Below are 8,742 nucleotides of genomic sequence, written 5' to 3' on the forward strand. Positions count from 1 at the left end.
TCCACCTCCACTCACATCTGCATGAAGTTCTCATGCCGTCTCCGCTCTCGTGTCCACATTGTGTCCGGCAGCGTATGAACGTCACACAGCCCTGCTGAGACGCTTGACTTCAGGAGCTTCCATCATGATCCTCCAGCGAGGCTTCCAGAGGCACAGAGCTGAGAAATCAGACAGACAGCCGTCATTCATTCATCCTTGTGCCGTTTCAAACCCGTCATTTCTTCAGCTGAATACAAAGGAAGAACTTTCAATTTTCAAGCAGGTCAATTTTCAAGCAGGTCTTTTCAATACAACGACTGACAAAAACAGCTTGAAATCACTGTAGATGTAGTCCAGTATGAGTCCTGCACTGAATTTCAGGACTTTTCAAGATTTGTGTGAGGATATAAGCCTCTTTAGATGTGTAACATCAGGTTTGAGGAGTATTGATGATCAGACACAAAAGCCCTTGACATCTGATTTCACTGACATCCAACCTGATGTGATTTATGTCTAAAGGTCATTTGTATTGAGAGGGTAATATTATTAGTAAATGCACTACAAAAATGATGTTCTTCCTCAGAATATCGTCTACACTGCCGTTTCTACAGCGTTTCAGAAACGATCTCCATCTACACTACACAAGCAAAAACGCATTTCACATTATCGTTTGTGCACACTGGGTATGCATGTACAAGTGTAAACAGTTGCCTCTTGCGCATGTAGGCAGCTGCAGTATTGTTACTAAAATGGTCCTGGACCAGCATAAACCAGCTCAAACCAGCTTCAAAACCTACCTTACCAGCATGCTGGCTTTTTCAACAGGGTTTTAAAATGAAAATGCACTAGTGTAAACAAGGCCTAAGTTAGGTGAGAAAAATATTTTCATTTTGAATTAAGTTTATTTTTCTGTCTATTGGCAGATGTTTGTTCTTTATATCTGAGGTCCAGTAAATGTTTCTTGATTCCTTGCTTCTTGAATCGGCCCCGAGTTCATCCAGATTCATTACGTCTCGCGCTGCTTCTTCAGGCGATAAAGGGATAGTTCACCCAAAAATGAAAATTCTGTCGTAATTTACTCCCCATCAAGTTGTTCCAAACCTGTATAATTTTTTTGTTGTTCTGCTGAACACAAAGGAAGATATTTGGAACAATGTTTATTAACCAAGCAGATCTTACGACTGGATGTGAAAGATACAGCTGATGTTGAAGGTGAAAGTGAAAGTGAGCACGTATTTGGAAGAGATTACAAATGTGTTTAATGCGGCCCGGTGTTTTCGGTGTGTTCTGCACCACTGGCACTAGCTGGACATCGTCAGGGTTTTTGGGCCTGTTGAATTGGCATCCGTTGGCATCATCATTGAGAGAGAGAATTCTGATTGGCTGTTCAGCTTAGCAGATGAGAGTGCCCGAGAATAAAAGTGAAAGTGATTAAAGCAAGCAAATAAAGACTTTTGGCTGGATTTTGCTGTCTCAGACACATCTCCAGGGTTTGCGACAAAACCTCTGGATTGCAGCCAAATCAATGCTCATTAATCATGAGCAGGTCAGCGATGTGATCGGAGCCTGTCTTGAGGTCACAGATGCTGCCATATGTTCAAACCTGTTTGATATTATTGCCACGTGATCTTGAAGTGTGTGTGATGCAAATACAAGGTGGAACTAATCCAGCCAATCATAAAGTGTTCATCATTTGGGTATTTAAAAGGGCTGTATGTAGAATTCAGAAAACCTTGTTATTAGCGACACCGGTGGCCGTTAAGTGAATTGCAGGAGCAACTTACTGCTCGTACTCATAACGTAAGAGACTAAATGTCATTCAAGGCCCCGATATACTCACGGCCAAGTTCTTTTTTTATTCTCTGTAACCGTTACTAGGGATGGGCATTCGATTAAATTTTCTTAGTCGATCGTCGGAAGAATTAATGATCGACTATCGATTAATCATTAATATTTTTATAATACAATTATTTAACTTTTATAATTCAAAAATGCAATGAATACAAAAACACGGCGTGTTTTTCCTCGTTGAGACCTTTATTACAAGATCAACTTGTGGCAGACAGTTAAACTATATTCAGTTAGGCAAACCGAACATATATGCGCGTGCATATGCGGTGCTCTAAAGCAGTGGAACCTGCAGCTGCGAGCCGGCGTTTCTAAACAGAGACCTCATTTGTTCCAAAATAATAATAATAATAAAAAAGAATCATGTTAAACAATAACTTAAAAAACATAATAATACTTGATCTGACAGGTCAGATCTGACAGGTTTTGTCAAAATGTAACTCAAAACTATCCAAGCCAGAAGAAAGAGCCAGATATTAGCCTTCCTAACAATTAGGCTAACTTAACAAATTAGGCTACTTAAAGCCTTGTGAAAAATAACTAACTTTAGTAACTCGCATACAACTTCTGCACCAGTCTACTGATTTTTGTTGAGAAATATAAGCATGTTGACATGATCTGGGGTCAGACGCGACCGCAACCTGGTGACCGTCAGTCCAGCCGCGGAAAACACCCGATCTGAGGGGACTGACGTTGCCGGGATGCACAGGTACCTGCGCGCTAACTTGGCCAGCCCGGGGAACCTATTTCCGTTCACTTTCCAGTCTGTAGGTGTGCAATTCAGGGGTGGGGGATTCTCCCTCAGAATCAAAACGGAAGATCACAGATAACCGAGTATGGTGTCAAATATTGCACCCTGGTGGTAAAATGTTTAATTGCTGTCACACAGTGAAATTCATTTAATTGCTTCAAGACTCACACTACGCAATGCAAAAAATGCATTAATCGATAACAAATTAACGTGATCGACGAAATTCTTAACGATCAATTATCGATCGTCGATTAATCATGCCCATCCCTAACCGTTACATTCTTTTAATAAACGGGACCTATAATGCCCCTTTCACAAGATATATGAGTCTCTGGTGTCTCCAGAATGTGTCTGTGAAGTTTCAACTCAAAATCCCCCACAGATAATTTATTTTGGGTGTGAGCAAAAACACAGCATTTTTGTGTGTGTCCCTTTAAATGCAAATGAGCTGCTGCTCCCGCCCCCTTTCCAGAAGAGGGCGGAGCTTTAACAGCTCAACAACAACAAAGCTGGAGAATCTCACGCAGCCAAAATGAGGATTGTCAGTAACGGTGTTCAGCCTTACATTGTTCAAACCGTAAATTTTAAGGTTAGTGATGTCACCAACCAGAGAAGATCATTGTAGTCCCTACCAGCTATTTGTTGTAGTCCTTAAACAGCAAATTCTTTAAAAGTAAATATCTCTCTTTGCATTGAACTTTGAGCGTCGTAACTTTGCAGATGCTGTTTATGATCAAACAGCAACATTATACACTAACTAACTAAAGTGAAATCATAATCAACAACACCTTTAAGATATGATACAAGCTGTTCAAAGAAATGCTGATTAATTCATGAAAAAAATTACATATAGCCCTTTTAAAGTGCAACTTTTCCTTTTTGGAGTTTTCACTGTAAACACTAATAACAAATCAGCATACAGATTAAGATTAGTGCATAAAGATGTGAATTGGGATGAACCTATAATGTAGTAGCCTTCAAGGGGTTAGTTCATCCAAAAATGAAATTTCTGTCATTAGTTACTCACCCTCATGTTGTTCCACACCCATAAGACCTTCGTTCATCTTCAGAAAACCTTGTTTCCAAGTATTCTCGTCTCTTCATAACATTAAGGTTGAACCACTGCAGTCACATGACTGTTTTAAAAATGTCTTTAGTACCTTTCTGGACCTAGAAAGTGTTGATTATATTGCTGTCTATATGGAGGAGTCATATACCTCTCAGATTTCATCAAAAATATCTATATTTGTGTTCTGAAGATGAACATAATTGATGACAGAAATTCCACTTTTGGGTGAACTAACCGTTTGTTTTTTGTTCTTTTCAGAGATTGACAGATGTCGTCTCTATCAACGCTGTTCTGTCAGAATAATATCACAGCTGTATTACAGCACATGACTCCCAGTATCTTGATTTCAGTCACTTTGCTATAATGATTGTTATTAGAACTTATTCTGTCATTTTATAAAATTAATGGTGTAGAGCTTTTAGTATTTATTTTTTAGCATTTTTAGCATCTATTGTTGAGATCTCCATGTATACTTTGCACATTAGTCAATCACAACAAATCCATTCATCCCAAAGACGCAGATCGGTTCCAGGTGTTGAAGAAAGAGCCGTAGAGCTTTCTGTTGTCATGTGTTTGTGCTTGAGGGGTGAAAAGCTGAATCTGACCTGTAAAGACCAAAAGGGGAACTTGTGCATTTTTATAAAAGCAACATTATAAGAAAAAAATGGATCATTTGCTATTGCATGTTTGGGTTTGATTCTGAACAATGTAACAAAGCCTGGTTACAAAACTGATGCTGGTATTTATAGCATTTATTTTTTACTGAAAATGGGCCAAAAATGATCCGCAGACAATACAAGCCTTAAAATATGATTCTCAAAACTGCTGGAAAAATAAAGATGAGTTTTCATCTGGTCAGCAGCAGATGTTGTCGGGCGGCGTGTGTCATGTGTGCAGGTTTGGGGATTTCCGTTTGACCAGTCTCAAAAGAGTCGACTTCCTCTTCAGCCGCTTCTATAAGAAAACATCCAACAGAGTATTAAAACTGAACTGAGAAGCCGTCAAGACTGAAATATTCAGGCGTCATGAACGGATCAGTGACTGAAGGTCACATGACTGACTGTCAGAGAAAAAACAACAACAAAAAAAACAAAACACTGAAATTCCCTTTCATCATCTCCAAAAAAAAAAAAAAAAAAATTCCCAGTGAATAACTACTGCCCAACCTGAAGAGACATTCACCAATCTGATACCAATGAAACATAATATGTGCCAAACAACTTATATGTTTTATATTCAGCATGAATAAGTCAACAGTTTCTGTTATGTCATTTGCAAGGTTTCAGTTCCTCACAGTCTTGTCTTTTTTCTGCTTTTCAATTACTTTTCATATTGAAAAAAAAAAAGAAAGTTTGTGAAAAATGATTCAAACTCGGATCAATTTGGATTGGCTTCTTTTAGAGAAGCAGCTGGGGCAATTTTGAATAAATCACAAATATTAGGATGTTATTATAGTGATTATTATATTACAATTATAAAGATGCACGTTTACCATTCTAGAAAGTGTGAGAAACAAATTACATCACGGACAATATATTGTTTTAAGGTATAAGGTGTCTCATTCTGATGAGCAGTTTTGGGTGAACTGTCCCTTTAAGAATCACAATAAAGTTGAAACAAATATTTTGTGAAGATTATTAGGGACTGTTATCTTAACTAGAGAAACACCTCTTAAACAACATACAGTCACTATGACAACCAAGAAAAATGAAGCTCTTTCTAAAATGAAACTTACATAATCTGCCAGCGTATGGCTTTTCCATTTGAATTTTCACTCAGATCGGTATTTGATTTCACATTCGGCTTTGACTCAAAGGCAAACAATTCAAACACTGTAAAAACACATGGCAAATAAATCCACATACAGTACCACTGATTTCATATTTAATGTGCTTTACGTCCCTTCAATCTTATCTGAAATATATTGATTAAAAAATAAACAATACATCTACAGTACACCACAGTAGTAATAGAAAATAGGTAATAATGTAACATTATAGAAATTAAATATCTTCCAAATACTATTTCACACATTATGATAGAATTATTGATTTTCACTAAATAAATTTTGTCTTGAAAATGTGTAGCTGAGTTTTAAATCTTAGGATGGGGCCCTCGCTAGGATGATATATACATCCGTGTCCGTGGCATTGAAAAGAGACAAAGATTATAGAAAGACAGTTCGCTCCTATTAGTTTTGAATGGGAGAAACTGCAACGCACAATATGGCGGAATATGTCCCGCCTTCTAAGTAAAACAGCCAATCACTGATTGATAATGTTATTTGCATCACTGCAGCTGCCGTTAGACGCTCCGATGTAGTGACAAAGGCCCGGGCTGCGTCCCACTCCAGTTTTAGACACGCACTCGCAAACTTCCCTAAGCACTTCCCCTCGGAGGAATCCCTGTCAGCATTCTGAAGTGTGCTCCACTTTGTGAAGTGGACGAGGGAAGTTTATATGGGCAGAATGAGGGGGCGAGTCTACTTCGTATGTACACTTCAGGCAGCTCCATATACCACAATGCAACACGATTGTGACGTCACCGCATATCGTGTTTAATTTACCCCACCACAAACAATGCTATGATATATATTTTTTTTTTTTAAGTATCTAAAACAACCCAAACACAGCTACATACATATGGAATGCTTCATTAAACAGTTTTGTAAGGAGAAAAATTTACATAATAAATCAACTGCTGGTGTGTGGTGGGCGTTCTGGCGCAATATGGCTGCCGTCCTTCATCCAGGTGGATGCTGCACATTGGTGGTGGCTGAGGAGATTCCCCCTTCAATATTTAAAGTGATTTGAGTGTCCAGAAAAGCGCTATATAAATGTAAGGAATTATTATTTTTTTATTTAACACCATAGCTGCTTACAAGGGCTTAGGGCGTTCCAATTCAGCCCATTGCAAGCCTTCCGCCAGTAGTGGGCTCTCATCCAACATAAGTAAGGATGTACATCCTGGGCTGAATCCCAAATGGCACACTTTTATGCACTTTCAGTTATGTGCACTTACAATGACTGCTGTGTGCACGTGTCCGTTAAGTCCACGAGACTGTAGGGTGTCTCATTCATCATTTCAGGTTTCGCGAGCACCCCCTTTGTGGCCGCTATGCGCCCTCGATGCGCACTTCAGCTGAGCCCGCAAGTTTGTGAACTACGCAGAGGACTTTATCTGTCAGTCAAAGCCGCATTACGTCACGAAAGTGCGGACTCAGAGGAAGACCGTGAAGGTTTAGGGTGCCATTTGGGATTCAGCCCGAGTCAATGAGAATGAGGGAAGTTAGCGAGGGAAGGGCATAAAAAAAGCGAACTGGAACGCAGCCTTTGAGGGGCCACAAAGGGGGCGCTTGCGAGTACCCTTTTGAAACCTGAAATGATGAATGGGACACCCTATGGCAGCCATTGTAAGTCCATAAGACCGAAAGTGCATAGAAGTGTGCTATTTGGTATTCTGCTAAATTGGGCGAAATCGGATCTTCATTAGGACCTCACGTGATCTCATTGGTTCAAATGGCTAAGCACTCTTTTTAGCACCTGTTTACAATTCCTACAAATCATGTTTTGATAAATGTTGTTTCAACTACGTTATAATTTATGTCTTTATTAGTTAGCTTATGTACTAGCATAGCATACAGATAAGCGATTAGCCTGACAACATGACCTAACTAAACGCGACGCAACGCCGTAACAAGCGATAAAAGATATCTTTTCCATGTTAATCTGAGTTTTTGTCCTAACCAGCCGCGATGGCGAAACGCGAAAATTTGCGAACGGTTTCTATTTCTCTGCGACGTCGCGGCTGGAACAGCAACACAAAGTATGACAATGATATTATCAGGTACTGTTTAGGTGCTTTATTTAATGTTAAAAGCGTCTAACATGAGTTTGAATATCATTCTGTGTTCAAAGCTTTTTAGCTGTAATGAAAAAAACACTGGCTAATTCACCTCAGATCTTGAAAATAAATAAATGGGCACAAGAACGTTTAAACTGTTAACTGAATGCGAACAAGTGTATTCTATAACAAAGATTGGTTCAGTCACTCTGTAATGTCCGTATGTACTTTAAATAATGTTTAAATTGTGTAATATTTATGAATTTTACTAAGTACTTGCCATTTCATTGTGTCCGCTGTGCTCTTGCCGAGAAAGCCCGCCCACACTCTCTTCTGATTGGCTGTGTTTTTTGATTGATTTTATCGCTTCCCATTTTCACATTGTGTCTAGTGTGGAGAGTCAAATTGCTCGTCGCTGGAATCTTATCACGTTGTGTTGTGTACTTATAATCATTAACTGACAGTTTGGGGAGACCTGATTTCGAGGGAGGATGGGGAGGACCCGATTTATCATGACACCGGTTCCCATAGAAACCTGAAGTTCGCGCTTAGGACTGCACATGCGCAATGGCTTGTCTAGCCTGAAAAATAATCTTTTAACGCTATTTGAGCTTAAGAAACAACATTTATGGGACAGTTCATATCATTTTTTTTTTTTTTTTTTTTTTTTTGCTTATTTGAAATAATGTTTTTGAGATTTCAGGATTACCCTATTCGGATGCCCAAAATAGCTGCCCAGAGGCCTTGTAAATATGGCCGCCGAATGAACAGACTTTCCTTGAAAGGGAGTATCATTGCAAAATGATTTGGAAAAAAAAGTGAAACTTAAAGGAGTAGTTTTTCACTTTTAATTGAAAATTTCCTGATAATTTACTCATCCCCATGTCATCCAAGATGTTCATGTCTTTCTTTCTTCAGTCGAAAAGAAATTAAGGTTTTTGATGAAAATATTCCAGGATTTTTCTCCATATAGTGTACTTCACTGTCCTCCAAACGGTTGAAGGTCCACTGTATGGAGAAAAATCCTGGAATGTTTTCCTCTTCATTTCTTTTCGACTGAAGAAAGAAAGACATGAACATCATGGATGACATGAGGATGAGTAAATTATCAGGAAAATTTTATTTGAAAGTGAACTAATCCTTTAAAAGTGAAGTTGCTCTAGTCCTTTCTTCCCTATTGTGCCATATATCGAGTGAAACGCTTCTCGAACAAGAACAAATGTAGGGCGGGGCTTGATTTTGTCCATGGGGA

The sequence above is a fragment of the Chanodichthys erythropterus genome, chromosome 18 (assembly GCF_024489055.1).
Source record: "Chanodichthys erythropterus isolate Z2021 chromosome 18, ASM2448905v1, whole genome shotgun sequence".
Classification (NCBI taxonomy): Eukaryota; Metazoa; Chordata; class Actinopteri; order Cypriniformes; family Xenocyprididae; genus Chanodichthys; species Chanodichthys erythropterus.